The sequence below is a fragment of the Octodon degus genome, unplaced genomic scaffold (assembly GCF_000260255.1).
Source record: "Octodon degus isolate 3935 unplaced genomic scaffold, OctDeg1.0 scaffold00043, whole genome shotgun sequence".
NCBI classification, from domain to species: Eukaryota; Metazoa; Chordata; class Mammalia; order Rodentia; family Octodontidae; genus Octodon; species Octodon degus.
In genome coordinates, this window is record NW_004524619.1 from 6,032,775 (window position 1) to 6,039,396 (window position 6,622).

Genomic DNA, 6,622 nt, shown 5'->3' on the forward strand with positions numbered 1-6,622 from the left:
TCTCTCTCTCTCTTTCTCTCTCTCTCTCTCTCTCTTTCTCCTCCTCCTCTTCCTCCTCCTCCTCCTCCTCCTTCTCTTTCTCTGTCTCTCTTTCCCTCTTTCATCTTTTTGAGACAGGTCTCACTATGCAGCTCCGGTTGGCCTTGAGCTCACTTTGTAGCTCAGGCTGGTCTTGAACTCACGAAGATGCTCCTGCCTTAGCCTCCCCAGTGCTGGGATTACAGGGGTGCACCACCACGTCCAGCCTCTTTTAATATTCCTTTTGGAGTCTCTTCATCAAAAGTGGGGCTAATCATGACACATCCCCTTTTTCCGAGGCTTAATTGAATACATTTGGAAGCTTAGAATAGGGCCTGGCTTATAGCAAACATATTTTGAGTATTAATCTGTTATCTCCACCATTATTTTATCCTTAATGAGAACCCAAAAGTGTCTGGATACATATTTTGTTTGGTTTGATTGCTCTAAATATTGACGCTTAGGTGAGAAAACCTTTGTCATTTTTTTTTTTTTAATACTTCTACTTTGGGGCTTAGTATTTAAGACTAGATTATAAGACTCAGATTTCTTTTTTCACGTATTTAGGACAGGGTCTACAGGGTCTCCCTACACAGATCAGACTTGTAGTGATCCTTCCTGTTTTTCAGCCTTCCAAGTGCTGGGATTACAGGAGTGCACCACCATGCCTAGTCTCAGTCATGTCTCAGCATGCCATGGGGTGGGTCCAAAAGTCAGCTTTTTCAGGGGAAGTATTTTATGTTCCTTCCTAGAAGGATACATGTATAGCTGAAGGGTAAGAAGGTGTTAATTTCTTTTTCCACTCTGCTGTCCTGTTGCAGAGGCTTTGCCCTTACGTTTGCACAAGACCATGGCTGCTTATCTCCTGCCCTTGTGTCGTGTTACAAGAGGAAGGAGAAGAAGGGCCAGTACCGAGTGGGAAAGCAGTAGACTCCAGGAATCCTTTCTACTTATGTATTTGGTCAGAGCTGAGGAGTGTGTCTTCTGGTAGCTGTAAGGGAGTCTAGGAAATCTACACTATTTCATTGCAACCTGAGAACACATGGTGTTGTATTCATAAGGACAAAAGAACACAGTGCTTATCATGATTCCCGGGGTCACTGAAGGGATCTGAACAAACAGGGCTTCATGCTTATTGCAGCATTGTCTGTATCAGGGACAAATTGCACTCTCAGTATCCACTGGTGGGAAAATGTACAGGTAATACATCCACACATCGGGTGACACAGAGCAGATACCAGTGTGGGCAAGTCTAAAAAATGCAGTGTTGGGCTGGGGAGATAGCTTAGTTGAATAAGCGCTTGCTTGGCAAGTACAAGGTCCTAAGTTCAATCAATCCCTGGTACCACCACCAAAAGAAAAAAAAAAAGTAGTGTGTCAGGTCTAAAAGTGCAGGTTAAGTACACAATCACGTTTATATGAAGTCTGCATGCAGAGATGTCTGCTATTGCTTGTAGACACATGGCAGGATAGCAAAACAGTACAAACACTAAGAGAGTGAATAACGTTATTTTGGAAGGGAGGACATGGGAGGAGGGGTTGGGGGATTTACCTGTCCTGTAGCCAGGGAGGCTTCAGCTTTGAGGGGGTTGATGCATACATACAGGATTTGGCACAGGGGTTCTCTTTAAGACAAAGAGACTTAATAGCAATCTGTCTCTGACTGGCCATTGTCCCCAGTCATCTGCAGACCCCGGGGTGCTCTTTGTAGATGAATAATAGCAATATTCACAATGTTACAGTTCGCATTTACTGCATACGCTCTGTGTGCCCCGCAGTGGGCTCACCATCTGACATACTTTTTATATCAGCTCCTCCAAGCCAGTGTAGGACACGGGTGCTATGTGTTGGCCTCTTTTTTTTTTGTTGGCGGAACCGGGGATTGAACTCAGGCCCTTGAGCTTGCCAGGGAAACGCTTATTCCACTGAGCCGTCTCCCCGGCCCCTTGTTGGCCTCTTTTTATGGTGCAGGAAGCAAAGGCCCAAAGAAGTTAAATCACTTGCCCACAGCTGCGAGCGAGTGCAGGGTTGAGTCTGAGCCCATGGAATAAAATGTGACGGAGTTACTGGCAGCTCAGCATTTGACACCTGGTGACCACTCCTTTGTTGTCATAATTATACATCTATTATGTTCTTGTCAATAGAAACTTACTGTTTTTAGTTAACTAGGGAAAGTGTAATATGATCAGAAATGTATTTTTGCAGATTGAAAAACTAGGAACTGAAGATTTTAAAAAGATTTTTTTTTAGGGCCGGTGAGATAGCTGAGCGATTCTTCTTCTTCTTATTATTATTATTATTTTTATTTATTTATTATTATTATTATTTTTTTGCGGAACCAGGGATTGAACTCAGGCTGTTGCGCTTGCCAGGGAAGTGCTTATTCCACTGAGCCATCTCCCTGGCCCCATAAGGATTTTTTTTTTTTTTTTTTGCTCCTCAAATGCCTGCAGGGCACTTTTGGCTGGCTGGAGTGTTGTGGGGCTCGAACTACAGCAACCTGAGGCTGACAGATTTGTGGGAGCAGTCACTTAAAGAACTGAGCTAGGGCCAGGACCCCCCATTTTTTAAAATCAGATTTATCAAGCTGGGAGTGGTGATACAACTCCTCAACCCTTTCAGTTTTTTTTAAATTCAAGACACAGTCTTGTTAAGTCATAGATTTGCCTACTTCCTGCTTCAGCGCCCCCAGAGTACTGGGATTATAGGCAGGCACCACCATTCCCAGCTGGATACATCTGATTTTAAAAAGTAATAGTCTGGATGTGATGGTTTATGCTTGTAATCCCAGCACTTTGAAGGCTGGGGCAGAAAGATCCTTAGTTTCAAGGCCAATCTGGGCTACACAGTGAAACCCTGTCTCAAAAAGCCAACCCCCCCCCAAACTGACTTTTCAATGTCCTGTTAATCTGGTGGCTGAGTTAATGCAAAACCCCAATCATGAATAATCAAGAATAGAGGCCCCTGGGGGTCAGATCCAGTGAGGCTTTCCCTGTGTGGGTTCTGTAAGAAGTGTCTGCATCCTGTGCTGTGAGGGTTCAGAATAACCTGCTTGAAAGTAGACTGTGGGAAAAAAGGGGGGCCGGGGAGATGGCTCAGTGGAATAAGCGCTTTCCTGGCAAGCGCAAGTGCCTGAGTTCAATCCCTGGTTCTGAAAAAAAAAAGTAGGCTGTGGGACCAGGCTTGGTTACACATGCCTATAATACCTGCAACTAAGAGGCTGAGGCAGGAGGGTTGCCAGGAGTTTGAGGCCAACCTGGACTACGTAGCGAGACCCTGTGTCAAAAATAAAACCAAACCATCACTGCCCCCCAAAACGTGGGCCGTGGGATCTGTTTCATGGTCTTGGCTGAGGTGCACACTGGGGTATGTGCCTGTCACTTCCGGTGGGGGGTTTTGAAACCACCATTCCACAGTGAGGGAAAGGACAAGGGAAGGCAGGCTTGCCCCGGCTGCGCTTGGAAGCAGCTTGGTTAATAGCCAAGTCTGGGAAACTTCAGTGCTGCTGAGCCGAGATTGCTCAGGGGATGCTGGGATGGACATCCCAGCCAAGGGTTGGGGGGTAGCTGAGGTGCAGGCAGAACAGTGGCTGGAGGTTTTTTTTGTTTTCAGACAAGGTTTTCATATGCACGTTAGGCTGGCCTCGAGCTCACAGTGGACACCTCAGCCTCTTGAGTGCCAGGACTGCCTGGCTCTACCTAGTGCTTTTTTTTATTCTTGCATTTTCTCTTGGATGAGATATGAGACAAAGCTCTCCTAGTCCTTTTGGGCCACTATAACAAAATACCATGTTCTGAGTGGCTTAGGAACCTCGGAGATTTGCTTCTCACAGTTCTGGAAGCTGAAGTTTCGCAGTGAGTTTTGGTGTCTGGAAAGAACCTATTTTTTGGCTCCTAGGTGGCATCTTCTCCTGTTCTCACGTGGTCAAGGGAAAAGCATCTGTCTGGAGTCTCTTTAATAAGGGCGCTAATCCCACTCCTGAGGACTCCATCCTCCTGTCCTTGGCACCTCCCAAGGGCCCCAACTCCTAACACCGTCACGTTGGAGGTCAAGTTTCCAGGTATGCGTTTTGGTGGGACACAAACACTGAGACTTGCGAAAATTTAAAATGGGCCGTAGGTATCAGCAAGGGGTGATTCCATGTGAGATCTCAAAGCTTCTCGGCCGTCATAGTGTGCAGAAGGGGCCGGCAGGAACAGGCCGTGATAGCATTCACCTGTGTCTCCCCGAATCCACCAGCCATGGTTTATAGCTCTACTGAATGGGGACAAGGGACAAGGCTGAGGGGAAAGGGGATCTCGTGCCTGCACCTAGTGGAGTGTCACTGTGGTCCCTCTCCTCTCAGTTGAAGTCCCCCAGTCTATGCCCCAGCCCCCGTGGCCTCACTTTTGCCTGTCCAGTTGATCAATTATTTTTCACATGGGGGAGTCAATGGTTGATGAGAACAAGCGTGTTCTAAGGCCTCGGTAGCTTACTTCCATTTAAACTAAGGTCCCTAGTCCCTGGACTAAAGGAGTCCTCTGGGTTATCAGGACATTCTTGAAGTTTTAATTGTACCAGAACATCCTTAAACGTTTAATTGTAGGTTCAACTTTTATTTACTTACTCTGATAGGGTCTCAAACCGATACCAAGAAGTACCACCCTCCCCATGCCCACCTGCTCCTGCTCTGAAAATTTACTCTCTTGCGCCCCCTGGTGGTGGGTTCCTAAGCACGTCTTTGGGTCCAAACACTGGGATTTCACTGACTGAAGAATAATTGTCGCGTCTTCTGTGCTGGGGCCACACAGGTCCACACTGCTTGATCTCACGACGGCCGTTCATTCATCCTGGCACGGTGTACAGAGTCAGTCAGGCTGCTGCCTCTATGGCTTTCGCGTTCACTTCTTAGCGTTTCACGTTGCTCTGGTCCGTGGATCTCCCGAGGTCTACCAGCCCCAAATGGAGGACAGGTGCTGCTGCCCTGAGCGGCCTTCGCCCCTCCGCAGCCCTGTGCCCCTCTGTCTCTCTGGGTGGAGGCTGTGGGCAGTGTGTCCCGGGCGGTGTTTCATCTGTAGCGAGGAAAATCCGAGAAGGCAGCCTGTCCACAGGAGTTCACGTGTCACGACACAAGGCAGGGCTTGGGATCCTGGAAAGATGCGGCCCTTTCAGGGGAGGGAGGTGGCCCCAGCGAGTCCTTGTCCTTTGTGGCAGCAGCGTTAGAGAAGCAGTACCGTTCTCCCCAAGTGGGCATGTTTGAGAAAAACCAAGCAGGCAGACAGATGTTGGTTTTCCATTGCTGCTTAGAGCTTGGGGCAAGCAGCAGGGCTTAGCACTGGCCTTCCACGCTCCTGAGGTGGCCCCCAGCGTCTGTCGTGACAGCATGCCTGCCTCCAGCTTGCTGTGCTTTTCCTGGTTGTTTGGATGTCCCAGCGTGTGTGGAAATCTCCCAAGTTCCAGGCAGGGCTGTACCTTGCTCATTTGACTCAACCTTATAAGGTTTAAAAAAAGACGTACCTGATATGAACAACCATGAACAAAACACAGATTTGTATTTATTTATTTATTTGGGTACCGGGAACCAAACTCGGGACCTCACACTTGCCAGGCAGGCACTGCACCCCTGAGCTAAATCCCTGGCCCCAGATACAGTTTTTGTTTCTAATCTACAATTCGCTTGCATCCATGACCTGTGAGCTTTTTCACAAGAGATGTTTCTGCATCCCAACAAGGAAACCGAGGCTTGGGAAGGCCAGGCAACCTGGGCAGGGTGGCCTAGTGAGGTGTCCACCTCGCCAGAATTTGTTTTTGGCCTGTGGCTGGTGCTCCTTACGTGCAAGAGCAAAAGCCTGCATTCAGAACTTGAACCGGGGCTTGGGGTAGGCAGAGACCCAGGAAGCGGTTGTTCGTGAGTGTAGAGCAGCGGCGTCACACCGAGGATGTGACAGCAGGCTTCCTTGGGCACCTGGGTGCTTGTGGAAGGTCGACTCCGTGGCCAGGCATACCGTGCAGCTGGCCCAGTCGTGGGCTGGCCTGGGGTGACGGGAAGCATGGCCTGCCGCGAGGGGGAGAGTCTGATAACGAGGTGTCCTGTCCTTGTCAGGAACTAGAACTTTTCCCTGGCTCTTGCTCTGTTGGCTAGAGAGGGATGCCGCAAAATTGCAGCCCTGTGATCTGATTCTTCTCCCCGCTGGGAGGCCACTTCTGTGTTGTGAGGGCGCAGCTGTTGCACGCGACTGGGGCAGGTGAGAGGGACTTGGCGCCTCGACGTTTTGACAGTAGGTGCTGGTTAAAAGGCTTCAGTCTCGAAGCTGGAGTTCCCTGCCCTTCTGTCATGCAGGCTGGAGGGAGGCCTTTGCCCCTCTTCTCGGAATGCGTTCCACCCATCATTCTTTAGTCACAGATCTCACATAAGAGCTCATTTTTTTTTTTTCCTGGCTTCTGAACAAATATTTTGTTAGTCTAGGTAGAATATTTGCCTGATGAATTAGCAGGATGAGGATGAGAAATTTGGTTCTAGGAAACATTCAGGAAGACACACACAGATGTACATATGCTTTCTTTCTTTTTTTTATTTTAGCGAAGGGTCTACAGGGTGTTCAGGGTCTCACTACTAGATCAGACT

General features: G+C 48.5%; 1 protein-coding gene across 1 annotated transcript in view; it reads left to right on the forward strand.

The window, feature by feature from the left end:
• The first annotated feature begins 3,921 nt into the window (after positions 1-3,921).
• Positions 3,922-6,622, forward strand: part of Arhgef3 (Rho guanine nucleotide exchange factor 3) — a 300,793-nt gene continuing 298,092 nt past the window's right edge. Inside the window, exon 1 of the mRNA XM_012514832.2 lies at positions 3,922-4,078. The gene's annotated coding sequence lies outside the window, so the exon portion shown is untranslated. The remainder of the gene's footprint in view (positions 4,079-6,622) is intronic.